The sequence below is a fragment of the Pelodiscus sinensis genome, chromosome 1, assembly GCF_052426305.1.
Source record: "Pelodiscus sinensis isolate ZL-2025 chromosome 1, ASM5242630v1, whole genome shotgun sequence".
Classification (NCBI taxonomy): domain Eukaryota; kingdom Metazoa; phylum Chordata; order Testudines; family Trionychidae; genus Pelodiscus; species Pelodiscus sinensis.
In genome coordinates this window covers 83,893,862-83,907,840 of record NC_143052.1, presented here as the reverse complement: position 1 = coordinate 83,907,840, position 13,979 = coordinate 83,893,862, and the positions used below count along the sequence as shown (strand labels likewise).

The following is a 13,979-nucleotide window of genomic DNA, read 5'->3' as shown; positions in this document are numbered from 1 at the left end:
ATGTGACAAATGCACAAGATGACATGATTCAACTGTATAATACTGCAAAAGTCATACCATTTCTCTGTACTGGGGGCTACGTCTACACTGGCATGATTTTCCAAAAATGCTTTTAATGGAAAAGTTTTCCATTAAAAGCATTTTTGGAAAAGCACGTTTAGATTGGCAGGATGCTTTTCCACAAAAGCACTTTTTGCGGAAAGCGTCCGTGGCAAATCTAGACGAGTTTTTTTTGAAAAAAAGCCCCGATCGCAATTTTCGTGATCGGGGCTTTTTTGTGGAAAACACTACTGTGCTGTTTACACTGGCCCTTTTGCGCAAAAGTCTTTCGGAAAAAGTCTTTTGCCCAAATGGGAGCAGCATAGTATTTCCGGAAAAGCACTGACGATCTTACGCTTTTTAACCATTCACATCCCTATCCTGTACCTCAGTTTACCAGTGTGCCAAATGGGTGGAATTCCCACTACTATACAGGCTGGAGAAAGGACCTTACCATCCTCAGACAGCAGTATTTCCATTAGCAAACATTAATTACTATTAGATGGAGACAACCAGGCCAAATCAGAAAATGCGCTCACAGTTCACATACAGTAAAAATGTCTCTGCGTGTTTGGGGGAGGGAGGCAAGGGGGAAGTGCCTCCTTCTCGGAAGGATGTGTGTAGGGATCTTTTGGAGAGGTACTGCTCCCTTTTCTGGGAAAGGCGTATGCTCCTTCAGGAGAAAGCTCTCTCTCCTTACCATGTGTGTAAAGCAGCTAGTCTGAAGGAGTAGGTCAACTCCTCCTGGAGTGGAGGGAATATTTGGAAAAAGGGTGACGACTCTTCCATATCTGTGTGAGGGAATGTCTTGGTGGGAGCAACACCTTTATGAGAGAGGGATTGCTTTTGGGGGATGTATAGGGGAAAGCCCCTTTCTGGGTGGATGTTTGTGGATGGGTTGGAAGCCCCTTGAAGGGGGTGCGCCTGCTGCGGTTTTGTCTCTGATAAGTCCCTTTCCAGAGGGGACAGAGGTGTGCGCATGGAGGGGGGAGAGCCCCTTTCTGGGGCGGGGGCGTGTGGGAATGGGGAGCTGCCGCTCTCCAAGGTGGGGAGAGGGGACCCTGTCTCCGGGAGGGTTCTGCCTTCGTTCTCTGCCTTACAAAATAGCAACAGTCGGGAGCTGCGCGTCGCTCTCTCGGGCCCGGCGGTGCGGGGCCTGACGGGCGCTGCCACGGCCGCCGCAGACACTAGGTGTCGCCCTGGCCCCGCTCTCGCTTGGCCCCTCCTGGGCTCCAGCTGCCGGTTGCGCTGTCTCCGCGCCAGTCGCTGGGAGCAGGCAGAAGCGTCGCGCCGCAGCCGAGTCCCTGGCAGCCCGTCGCGACCCCAGCCCGCCCGCCCGCCCGCGCCGCAACCCCGCTCGCAGCTCGCACCCGCGCGGCTCCTTGCCGGGGACCGGCCTGCTCGGGGGCGACTGCCGCAGCGGGGTCGGGAGCCGCGGAGGCGGCGGCAGCGGCTCGGGGAGCAGCCATGTTGGAGAGGGGAGTAAAGTGACTCTCCGCGGCAAGGGAAAGCGGCCGGGGCCCCGCAGCGCCTGGGCGGAGGAAGCGGCTCTCGGGGCGGCGGAGCGAGCGGGGCTCGACTCCCGGAGGCGGCTGCGTCCGGCCGCGGCTCCGCGCTTAGCAGGGAGAGGAACCGCCCCCCGGACACCCGGCGCTGCTGGTGAGTTGGGGCTGCCCGATGTCTCCTCTCTCCCCGGGTGGGGGGTCCCGAGCCGGGCCTCGCCCGCGGCAGGGGCAGCCTCGGCCCTGCGCGGGGTAAAGCTGGGCCCAGCCGGACGGGAAGGGGGCTGGGCCGGGGCGGGCGAGGCGCTGTCAGAGCTGCGCCGGGGGTGCCCAGGTGCCTACGTGGCTCTGCCCCCCCCCGGGAATGACCCCAGTGCGGGGGCCACGAGATCCGCCCTGGGTCTGGCCCAGGACAGCGCCGGGGTTACCGCCGCGGGGCCCCCGGCGCCCCTCCTGCGTTTCCGGGATGCGTCTGCAGCAGGCAGGCGGCAGCCGCCGGGGTAGCACCAACGGCCCCGCGGCTGCCCGCAGGAGTCAGATGTGAAGACACTGACTAGGGCGGGCAGTAGGGACGCCGCGGGATCCTGCCCGGCGGTGCGCGGGGGGGAGGGTTGGGAAGCGTGAGTGCTGGTGCTACCGTTTTGAAAATTGAAGGCACAAGCTAGTTAGGCCTGAAGGAAAAGTTGATTGTTACCGTGAATGGCCCTGCTCTGAATTTTATGCGCTCTCTTCTCCTCATGAAAGATGTTGCTCTGTCTGACAGCTCTTCTTCTCTAGCCCCCCCACCCCCCACATATGATATATGCACTCATGTTGCAGGGTTTTTTCTACTCCTTATTTTTTTCTTGCCTGTACAGTGTTTTGTCCTACGCTTCGGAAACGGTTTCCAAATGATAGTTTGTATAAACACTTATTGACCCTGAACGGTTGTGAACTCCCTCTTTCCTTCCCTCCCCTTCCTCTCTGAGATTTGTCATATCATAGATGCGGCTTGAGCAACATAGCATTTTTTCCCCCACAAGAAAGGGGAAACTAGGCATGAATCACACGCGGAAAGTCATCACGTTTTATATAATGGAACTCACTGAAATGCTTCTCAAACACTATTTAGCTGGCCTTGATCCCTTTTATCTCTCTTTTCTGCAACAGTTTGGGTTGCTGGAGATAATTTAAAAGTTGCTCTGAATTTGGTACTGTCCTTGACACCTTGTTTATGACAATTAACAATATTGCCAGTGTTGTGAGGAAAATCAGAAAGAGGCATATCAGACCAGGCCAAAGAATGCCGTTCAGAAAGTCTGCGTGCTTCCTTTACCCCATATTTTATTCAAGAATACAAAGTAGTAAAAAGCCAGAGAAACAAATAAACCACACAACCACCTACCTTGTACTAACTCAGGTTTGAATGATAAATGTTAAGGTAGTTTTTGTTTTTTTTAATTTCACTCATTTGAATTGGAGAATCTCTTTGCCCTGACACAGGAGGTTAAGAGCTTGGATGCTTTCAGGCAGATAAAAGCATTTATAGAAATATGGATTTTGCTACTAAATATGGATTTATTTTTATATAAATATAGTTCATAAAGTAAAGCATCTGATCTGACATAAGCTTTTAAAATATTAGATAAATTGAGATATGCTTTGTTGAAATACCATGTTCTGATTTTGTGACTCCTCTGCATACTTCTGCTGATGACTGGAGTCGCACTGTATTTTGCCTAATTAACTTTAAAATACCAAATATAACTTTAGATATTGAGCTAAGTCTTTATAATTGTTTGTATTTTTTACTTTACTACTTCTATCTATTGTCCTTTTATCACATTAAGCTGGTAGAAGATCATTGAACATTCAGAACCAAAACCATGCTTCTTATTTTGGAGTATCTATTTAAATAACATCGTCTTTTACTGTACCAGGCTGCTGATATAAGATCTTCCATAAGGAGATCATGATATTTAGTTCCCTGTCCAGCAAGCTCTTCTCCACACATGAGCACCAACCACTGCAGAAAGCACTACAATAGTCAGTGAGGCTCTGCTTGGGTACAGACAGAGCTCCACCTGGAGAACCTTGCAGAACTGAACAAAATCATGGGTAGAAAGTAGAGGGTCGTTTAATCTCAGTGGTATGGCATCTTCACTGACCTTTTATTATGTAAACTATTAGGTATAGTCTCTTTGCTAGTAATAAGCAAGTATCTTCAAAATATTCTTGAATGTTCTATTTATAGTTTAACAATGTAGCTGAGATTGATAACAGTTGAGAACAAAATTGCTTTGTTTTCTCACTCTCACTTTAATTTCTCTATAAATCTTAAAGTGAAAAAAGATAGCTGGTTAGTCTAGTTATTAAGAGTTACTATTCTGTGGAGCTATATTGAGGAACGGTGGTATTTCTAGAATAGAATTGTGTAGATTTTTTTAAAAATGGATTATCAAAATTTAAATCCTGCTTATTGCTTAAATTATTGTGTACTGAAAGGAAAAACTTGGCTTTTAGTGTATAATTCACATCTGTTTCAAGTAGTCTTAATAAAATTAGGTCAGTGTAATGTATTTAAACAGTTCAACCTGAAAGTGCACTTTTCAAAATGGAAAAATAAAGGATTTATTCAGAAAAGGATAACCTAGGGAAGGTTTCAATGGATTCACTTATATTAAGCTCTGCTATGCAAATGCTCTTTTTTCCCTTGTTTTCTCTTTTTGGTGAGAATATCAGAAATCATGGTAATTATTATTTTTTAGCTTTTACAAGAACAGCTAAACAACTCTTAAAAGTGCATAGCTAGTACCTTTTGCCCTTAATTTTTAGTTCAAATAGTTTTTAAACGGACGATACAGTGCCCCAAATCAGGATTTATCCTGGAAATACTGTTCCTAGCTTCAATGTTGAGTTGCTGAATTATGGTAAACATTGTGTTTTGTGCTATAAATAATTTAAAAAATGTTTACTTTTTTCCCCCCAACTGTCATTCTCTGCACACTGGATATTTTCTTGACAGGTGTTAACGATGGGTGAGATATATTTAACATAAAAATCTAAGTGCTTGGTTTTATGCTTTTTATGCATATAACACCCCAAACTTTTTGTTGTAATTAGGGACAATTGAGTACCTCTGTATTCTGTGATGCTTATGTTTCTGGTAAAGCCCCATGAGTTTTTATAAATATATTGTAAAAAATTTCTCTACTTAAAAACACTTGATTAAAAACATAATATAAAATGCATTTGGCCAAGAGGTTCCAGGATCTTAACAAAATGTGTCTGTGCTGCTTAGCTGCTGCTTGCCTATGAAGTGAGGTTTGATGACCTGTTGGCCAAAACTTCACATTTACACATGAAGCTATAAATAATCCTCTGTACTTAAGTCAGTACACGTGTCATCTTGACTAAACTCCCTGAATAATAGCTTAGCAAATGTTAGTTTCCTCCTCTCCTGTTGGAGGTGTTAACTTCAAAACTCAGTTGAAACCATTTAAATGAAGAAACTTCTAAACATCAATCTAAGACCAAAACATTAATGGGTCATGGTATTTAACCATTGATGATGTCTCTTGCAATGGGAGGGCAAAGTCCATAATTAAATTCAGCCTGTCAATTCAGTGCACAAGAATAAAAAAAGAATTTCAGCTTCTAGTTAATCTAGTTGTAACAGGAATGTGCTTTTAATCAAAGTAGAGTGTATCCAGCTTGCCTCAAAATAACCTTGATTAGTGGTTCAGTTTATGGTTTTTGAAGAATGCAGTTTCCTTTGCAGGTTCCAAGTGACTACTGAAAGAACTGATAAATGTTAGTTGCTTAATGGAGGTGGTCTTTTAATAAAGTGAAAGCAGAACTGTATTTGGTAAGCTTGGATTGGCAATGAGGGGTAAACTGAAGCAAGCGGGTTGTCTCAAAGGTGATTTTGAATACAGATTGAATATTGCAGCTGCCTCTCCTTTCCCTGGTATATCTATACTTCCCCATAACTTTATTGGAAATCATTACTATTTTGGGGGCAAAGCATGAAGTCATACAAAAATACAGTTTCATTGTTAGAATTGGGGCCAGAGAAAGGTAGTAGATATTTATAGAGCTTAAGGCAAGAAGAGTCTGCTAGATCATCTAGTCTGATCTCCTGTGTGTCACATCCAGCATTGTCACGCTAAACCCAATGACCAACGTTAGACCAAAGTATCACAGCTCACATGAGACTAGATTATTATGTGCCACAGGCAGTAATAGGAGATACTGAGGTGCACTGATGCTCTTAGTCTGGAAGCATAGTATGCTATTTAAATGGAATGATGGAAATTAGAGATAGAAAAGACCATTTATGTCATTTAATCATCCACTTGCCAATATAGGATTCTTGCCCTGTACTTTCCATTGCATAGGTCAGTTACATTATGAAGCGCTTAATTCATAGGGCTCTGCCAGATCTTTGGAGATGATACTTTTTCCCAGGGTCCAAATACTGTATGAGAGAGAGAACCATCAACACAAAATTCTCTGCCACATTTAGGGGGGTTGAATTCTAACACATTCTTTTTACACGATTAGAAAACTTGGATCAATATAGAACAGCATATTAATATAGGGCTTGACAAATGACAAAAGAGCTTGGAGGAACTGATCTGAGGATTTAGAAAATCTCTAGGTGGTATGGTCACTGGGCCTAAGGCCTGGGAAGTAAAGGAGAGAGAATTGTCTACCTACCATAATCTGAAAAGTAAAAAAACATGTATTTTAAATGGGAGTGCAGTTGGGCATAATAGAAGGAAATTATGCAAGGGAAAACTTGATGAACATTAGGAAAGTTTCGAAACAAAAATATTTTGGGGGTCTTGCTAAAAACATACTATACCTCTTCATGGGTCTTTGTTATAACTTCTTTATTTCCAATGTGGATGAAAACACATTGTACTATAATTGTTCTGGGAACATGCTGATATTGAAGGTGGCTGGTCTTTTTTAGAAAGATATTTGGCTTTGTCAGTTATGAAACAGGTTTTTTTTGTTTTGTTTTTTGTTTTGCAAGAGAAGTACAAAAACTAATGCAATGAACAGAACAGTTAAATACAATTATTGATATTGTGATAAAGGAATGCTAGCATACAAACCTATTGATTTATGCTTTTAGATTTCCCTTTTTCTACTGTAAATAGGCCTTAATAGATGTAGTTTAGATTTTTTCTTATGTTCTCCTTTCTTTTGTTTTACTTTTAATCCACTCTTTGCAATTATACTCTGACTCACAGCCTCTCTTGGTCTTTTCAAATACTGGTAGAACAGTTACAATCTCTTGTCATATTCCCCTCACTCAGCTGATGTACAGCTGTTATGAACACATGTAGGCTCTTTTCCTGAATTTACATATTTTCTTAATGTGACATTAATAATGTCAATGAGAATATTTACATGCTTAAAGTTAAGTATGTGTATAAGTGTTTACAAAATCATGGCCTTTGCTTTTCAGGGAAATTTGCAGTGTGTCCTACACTAAAATACAACACTTCAAATGTCTGTAATCTAGACAGTGTTTATTCAGAAACTGATTTCTTCAAGCATTTTGTTGCTCTTCTCTGAATTGTTTGATTTTTTTGATAGTAAGGTACCCTCATCTGTTTATGTATTTTATTAAATTTAAACCCCAAATGTGTCAATAAAATAACCTTTAGGAACCTCAACAACACCTGAAGTGTACATTAGTGGGGTTGCCAGGTTGTTGTCAGCTACAAGTCTCACTAAGGAACAGGATGATTAATCCATATCCACCTATGTTTAATGTGTAGGGAAAAGAGTTGCCATATCATTAGTGATTTCTATCTGAATGACATATATTGAAGGTATCATATTGCCATTACTAAAGAATTCTTGGAATTTCAAAAAAATATAGATGAGGTTTTCTAATTTAAAATGTGTTGTAGCCTGCACAGGGGAATTATATGTTAGATTTTATTCTGATAAAGAAGAATTGATCACAGAACTAAAAATTAGTGGCTGCTTAGGTGCAAGAGATCATGATTTGATAACGTTTGTTGTATAAAAATACAATCAAGTCCAAATCTATAATATATACATTTAGTTCATTAAAGCTGAAAACAACCAAGAATCAAATCAAATGGGAGAATGATAATTGGATACTGTTTAAGAACATTTCACCAGAGGCCAAAAAAGCTGCACTTGAGAGAGTGCATAAAAACATAGCCTGGCTTAGAGGAGAAATGAAGGCAACTATGTACAAGCAAATAGGAGTAAATGATAATTGGTAGCAGTGAATATTAATTAGAAGATAGGAACTGAAAAAAACGGATTAGGGATGCAAAAACACACACAGACCTGGAAGAAAACAAACTCATTATTGACCAAAATTTACAGGCAACACAGAGGTTGGGGAAGTTTTAAATAATGAAGAGGGCAAGTCACTGATGTCAAATGATCCAGATTGTGCTGTGCCCATCTTAGAAAGCAAAGGTTTCAATGTTTTATTTATGGCAGGGGTGGGAAACTTTTTTGGGGTTGGGGGCCACTGACCCACAGAAAATCAGTTGGGGACTGCACAAGTGAGAACCATTTCCTCCAAAAACCCCAAACCCTCACTAATGTGGTCCCCAGCTGAGACACCTCACTCCTCTGATGCTGCAGCCTCATGGGGTGAGAGGAAGGGACTGGGAGGACTGAGGTTCAGGGCTTCCCATAGACCAGATTTACTTTTCTGGGAACTGGATTTTATGGGCCCCCTTAGGCTCTGGGGTAGGGACAAAAATGAGGGGTTCGGTGTGTGAGTCAGGGCTGCCAGCAAGTGGGATAGGGAAGTACAGGATCTGGGAGGGAGGTAGGGTGCAGAAGCAGGCTGGGAATAGGGTGTCTGGCCCTGTGGAGAGAGAGGAGGAAGGGAGGGTGTAGTGTGTGGCCAGGAGGGTGGGTGGCAGGAGCAACAGTGGATGCAGGAGCAGGGTGGTGGTAGGGTGTCTGGCCAGACGGGAGGGTGCAGGAACAAGGGAGGGTATCAGAGTAAGCTGGGGGTGCATAGTCTTGGTGGGGGGAGGAGAGTGAGTGAGGGGGACTGAAGTGTGGGGGTCTGGGCATGCGGTGGAATGCTTACCTGGCTTTGCACCCCGTTGCAGCAACTGATGCGGCCACATGGTCCTGAGCTGGCCCTGGATGTGTTGCGGCCACACAGGCCTGGGCCAGCCCCGGGGGTCAGAGGTGCTATGGCCACGAGGTCCTGGGTCAGCCCTAGACTGAGTGGCTGCGGCAGTGTTGCCTCTGGGGCCAGCCCGGAACTGTGTGGTCTCAATAGAGGTGCCTTTGGCCTCTGGAGTGGTCAGAGGCCGGAGGTGATGCTGCTGTGGCCATGCAGTCTTTGGCCGGATCCGGAGATGCTGCTGAGGAGCCTCAACCTGAGTGCTGCCTCCTTCCACTGCAGCTTTAACCTGCTGTGGGAAAGAGGGAGGACCCTTCAGCAGCTGTGTGGGGGAGGAGGAAAGGGGCTGAGCTCCCACCCTGCATGCTGCTGAAAATCAGCTCGCATTTCACTTAGGTAGGCGTGCCATAGGTTGCCAACACCTGGCCTGTGTTATGCAGAAGGTCAGTATAGATTGTGGTCTTCATAATCAGTGGAAAAAATAACATAACTTCCAAGAAGAATAAAATGCTAGTATTCTAGCTTCACATTAACTCAGCAGCTAGTAAAACATAGCAACTGTAATATATCTTCAGTATCCCCTCCCCGTGTCTGTTCTCCCCTCTCCCTCTGCCCCAGCCCCAAACTCTGTTAAATGGCTTCCAGGCATGCTGCAAAGACCATTACTTTTTCTGTCTACACTTGTATTCAACATCTCTTAATACAAATGTGTTATTTTGGATGAAAGGAAAGAATAAGTCCTAGTGTGGAATCTTGCCCGAGAATGCCGACCTATCTTAACTGTTCTTTTGCTGTGCCTTAGAGGATTATTCTCAGTGGTTTGAGGTGGGATTCTGCTGCTGCAGTCATAGTTGTATTCTTTTTCTTTTTGAATGACATCACATTGCAAGATAGCATCTAAATTGCTGTACACAATAACAATAATTAATTTCTAATTAATTCACACCCACAATTCTTTTTCCCTTGTATGCTAAATAGCACTTTTTCATGTTGAATTTAATTTTATTCCTCACTCAAATTTCTAACCCCTCAAAGTTCTTTTACGTACTTTGTCTATCTACACTTGTGTTCAACATCTCTTAGTTCATCAACGTTCTTGTAAACTGGAGGGATTCCAGCCTACCTTCAGAACAAATCCACATAAGTTATATGGAGTCAGAATGTACCCCCTAGATATCCCTAATCTTAGGGGAGAGAGCAGAAAATGACATGGTCCCTTCCTAACACAGGCACCTGATATGGGCTGGGGCAGGGGTGGACAATCATTTTAATGCGGGGGGGGACTTAATTAATTTTGATACGTGGTCAAGGGCTGACTCCACCTCCTGGAAGGGGCAGGACTGGGGACTCGCCTGTCCCCCAGAGTTGTCTGGGGCTGGAGGCTTTGAACTAAAAACACAGCAGAGGGTTTATGGCTCCCTGCTCCACTGCTAATGCATTACCTGGCAGCCACCCAAAGTTGCTGCTGCTATTTAAATGGCTCGTAGCTCCAGCCCCTGCCAGGACAGTGCTGGGACCAGGAGCCTTCAGGCATTTCAATAGGATCCTGACGCCTGAGCCATCACCTGGAAATTCAGTGGCATGGGCAGCAGGATATAAACAGAAAGTGGCCAGATGCAGTCCGTGGGTTGGATCAAAGTGTTTGCCAAGCACTGTGCCCAGCCCTGGGCTGGCGACTGGGACTAAAATACTGTTTAATCAGTTAATAACTGAAGTGAGGGCAGTTAACCATTCTCATCCCTACTGGAAACAAATAATGCTCCCCCAAAAGGTGCCTGCATTGCTGTTGGGTAGGAATAAAGGAAAGGTAATGAAGCTGGGATGGAAGGGGACTTCTGCAGCCTGTAGAATCCCAGGATTAGATTCTCAGTTGGTACATATTTGTCATGGCTCCTTTAAAGTCCATTGAAGATAGTCACAGTTCAGCTCATCTGCATCTGTATTTCCCTTCATGGTTTATCAAGGGCACCCACTCTGGGCTTCCAGCTTCCCAGCCATTGCCTTTCTGAGTGGAGACCTGTACGTCTCTTCCTTTAGAATATGATATTTCCAGGCTACATAATTCACTGCCTTCACTGTGTAATTCCAACACACACAGGTTGCCCATGGATACCCATTTGCTTTCTCTTTAGAGATGGTTAATTGGTGTAATTGCTACAGTTTTAAGGTACCACACACCACTTTCTGTACAAACTTACTTTATTCATTACAGAGAAATGTATTTAAAAATATGAAATAACCTAAGCGCATGCATAAATTCACCAGAATTAACCCAAAGCCTTACATTAATTCTGTCAATAGTCTTTCAACTCCAAGAGGATTTTTTTGTGGTCACAGCTCTGAACAAGCATTTGGTCCTTTCAGCCCTACCCTAAAGATTGGGAGCCCTCAGTGGACCAGAAATCCTATTAGTTTGCTGGCTCAGGAAAAAGGACATGAGCCAGGTTAACATGGCTGACATGAGCCAGCTACGTAGCCCAAAATCCTTTGTCTTTTGATATCTGGAGAATTCAGTTTAATCTAGTATATACATATCTCTTGAGGTGACTTCAAAGGACTGATAATGGAGGAAGTACTTAGCATCCCCACTCCCTATTAGAGAAGGAACATACAGTGCCACAACTTATACACAATTCAATTTTTAATACAATGTAACCCAAAAGTATCAACTCTAAATCAATTAAGATTTAACTTAATTCAGTAAAGTTCATTTTGGATATTGCAGGAAATTGTTAGTCTGTTACAAAGACAATTTACACCAACTGAAGGCATGCCCCCAACTGTTCCTACTGATGATGTTTCTTTATCTCACAGCTGCTTCTTTTTTCAGCAGCTGTCCCTTCTGCTCCTGCCTTTTCCAGGAGTCCTTCATATGCCATGATGCTTGTGAGGGAGTCTAAGTATCCATCATACCGGGTACAGGACTCCTGTTTATGAATTATATCCTGCTTCCAAATTTTTAAAAACATATAACAGACTTGTTCGCTTAAAAAGAAAACACAACAAAGTGAAAGGATGGGATGCACCAGTCCAAGGCTCAGGATGCCTTCATTATGTTTTGAACTTGTACAACTGCACTAAAACATAACTGAGTTGAGAGCCTGCATGTTTCCTGTGGACGTGTGTGAATGGGGTTTACAAAATGGGTTTGAGAAAATCAGCAGTATGAAATATCTTGTAAGACCTGTTATAAAAATAAAAGGACAGTTTCCTGAATAGTTGTTGACGTAAAATATAAAGTGTAACTCTAAAGAGATGACAGTATTTTAGTAAGCTAACTATTAACAGTTTTAGATGAAGTCATGATAAAATTAAACCATTCAAAATATCCAAGAACTAAAAAGTATTTGCTCTCAGTTTTATTTGGTAAAATTCTGATGTAGAGCTCATATCTTCTTCTTATAAATATTTCCGAAAGTTTGTTTGTTTGTTTGTCCTGAAAGATCTCAGAAACGGTACGAGCTAGAAACATCAAATTTTGAACGGATACTACTGATTTCCTAACATAAATAACTGCTTTGGTTATATCTCAAAATCAGTTTCCCCCTCCCCCCCGGTTCCCTCAGAGCCCCACTGATAATTGGGCCCACTGATAATTAACTTAGATCTCCGAAACGGTAAGAGCTAGAAACACCAAATTTTCAATGTATACTACTGATTTCCTAACTTAAATAACTGCATTGGTTATATCTTGAAATTGGGGCCCACAGAGCCCCAATTGAGCCCCCAGAGCTCCAATGGGACCACTAATTAGCTTTTAGTAGCGCCTGATCATAGGCATTTGCTGGACTCTTCTGTTAAGTGTATCACATAAACTGCAACTACGAGATCCTTTCGCTATGATATAAGAAAAAGTATTTCTAATAAAATGTTATTTTAACATAATTTATGTAGTTAATTCACCACGCCTTTTGTTAGCAAGAAATGAGTTACATGTAAATGCGTTTTCTAAGCACATCACTAGCTATGTTAATTTCTTAAAATCACATATAAAAGAAAAGTATTTCCAATAAAATATGCTATGTTATTGTCATTGATGTAGGTCATTTATCACACCTTTTATTATATGTTCCCTGGGCGATGCTGGGTATTTCTGCTAGTATAACATAAACCACAAATCGTTTAAAATATTTTGATCTGCTTTAGTTATGCAGTCTGGATATGGCTAATGTGACATTATCCAGGCTACAGGATGGACTGATGAACAGCTGTGTTCCCTCAGTTTTCCAACCTGGCAGGTCTTTTATACTGCTTTGCTATAAGAGCTACTGCTTCTGGTCTGCCCACACATAGTTTCCAGCATGTATATTACTCTCAGTTGTATTGTACAGTAGAGTTAACAAACACAAGAGTTAACTGATTAACTGGTTAACAGGCAAGATACGGCCTGCGCTCGTGCCCCCAGCCAGTTGAGACTTGGGGGAGGGGGAGCACACAAAGTCTCTTCCTACCACTGGGGGTGCCTGACACCAGAGGGAACTGCCAGCTGTTCAAAACGGCCCGCAGGCCAATTAGGGCCTGGGGTTGGTGGAGCAGATGAAGTCTCCTTCCTCCACCAGTGGCATGGCGCCACATGCCCCTGGCAAGGCAGGAGAGACCTCCTGTGCTCCTCCGCCCTATGGGAGAGTGCACAGTCTTCTCTCCTTCCCCCCCCCTCCCACACATGGTGCTTAGAGGGAACCGCCCCTTCTGACTGTGGCCCCACCTTTTTCGCCTAAGGCCCTGCCCCTTCCAGGACCAGCCCATAACATTATCAACATAAGTGAAGTGGCCCCACTACAAAAATTGTTGCCCATCCTTGTACTATACGGTACTGTGGTTAAATGTGAACTGCAATAAAGGGACAGTTTTAAAAAAAGGATTGACAACGTAATGAAACCATCTATTCTTGTTTTGTTTACATTAATATTATTAAAAGCAGCATTTTTGTTTTGTGTAGTAAAGTTTTAAAGCAGTATTAAATCAAGGTTCAGTTGTGAACTTTTGAAACCTTTTGTTCAGAGTTACAAATATTTCAGAATTATGAACGTCTTCCATTCCCAAAGTATTCGTAAGTCTGAGGTTGTGCTGTATGAGTGTTACAGCCAGACACTCTTGAATTACACTGCAGAACAATGCCAGGAAATTTCCAGTCCCAGACGTCCCCAGAAATGTACATCTTGTACTGCCTAGCTCTCTCCATATCTATACAAACTCATACAAAATACAGCATTTTAATAATAGAAAATGATATGCACAATTCCTAGTATTCCAAATGGAGCTCCCCAAACACTTCAGTTCAAACATGCTACTGTATTTTTGATTTT

General features: G+C 43.0%; 1 protein-coding gene across 1 annotated transcript in view; it reads left to right on the top strand.

Moving 5' to 3' along the window:
• Positions 1–1,096: 1,096 nt before the first annotated feature.
• Positions 1,097–13,979, top strand: part of CDK17 (cyclin dependent kinase 17) — a 168,033-nt gene continuing 155,150 nt past the window's right edge. Inside the window, exon 1 of the mRNA XM_075933731.2 lies at positions 1,097–1,698. The gene's annotated coding sequence lies outside the window, so the exon portion shown is untranslated. The remainder of the gene's footprint in view (positions 1,699–13,979) is intronic.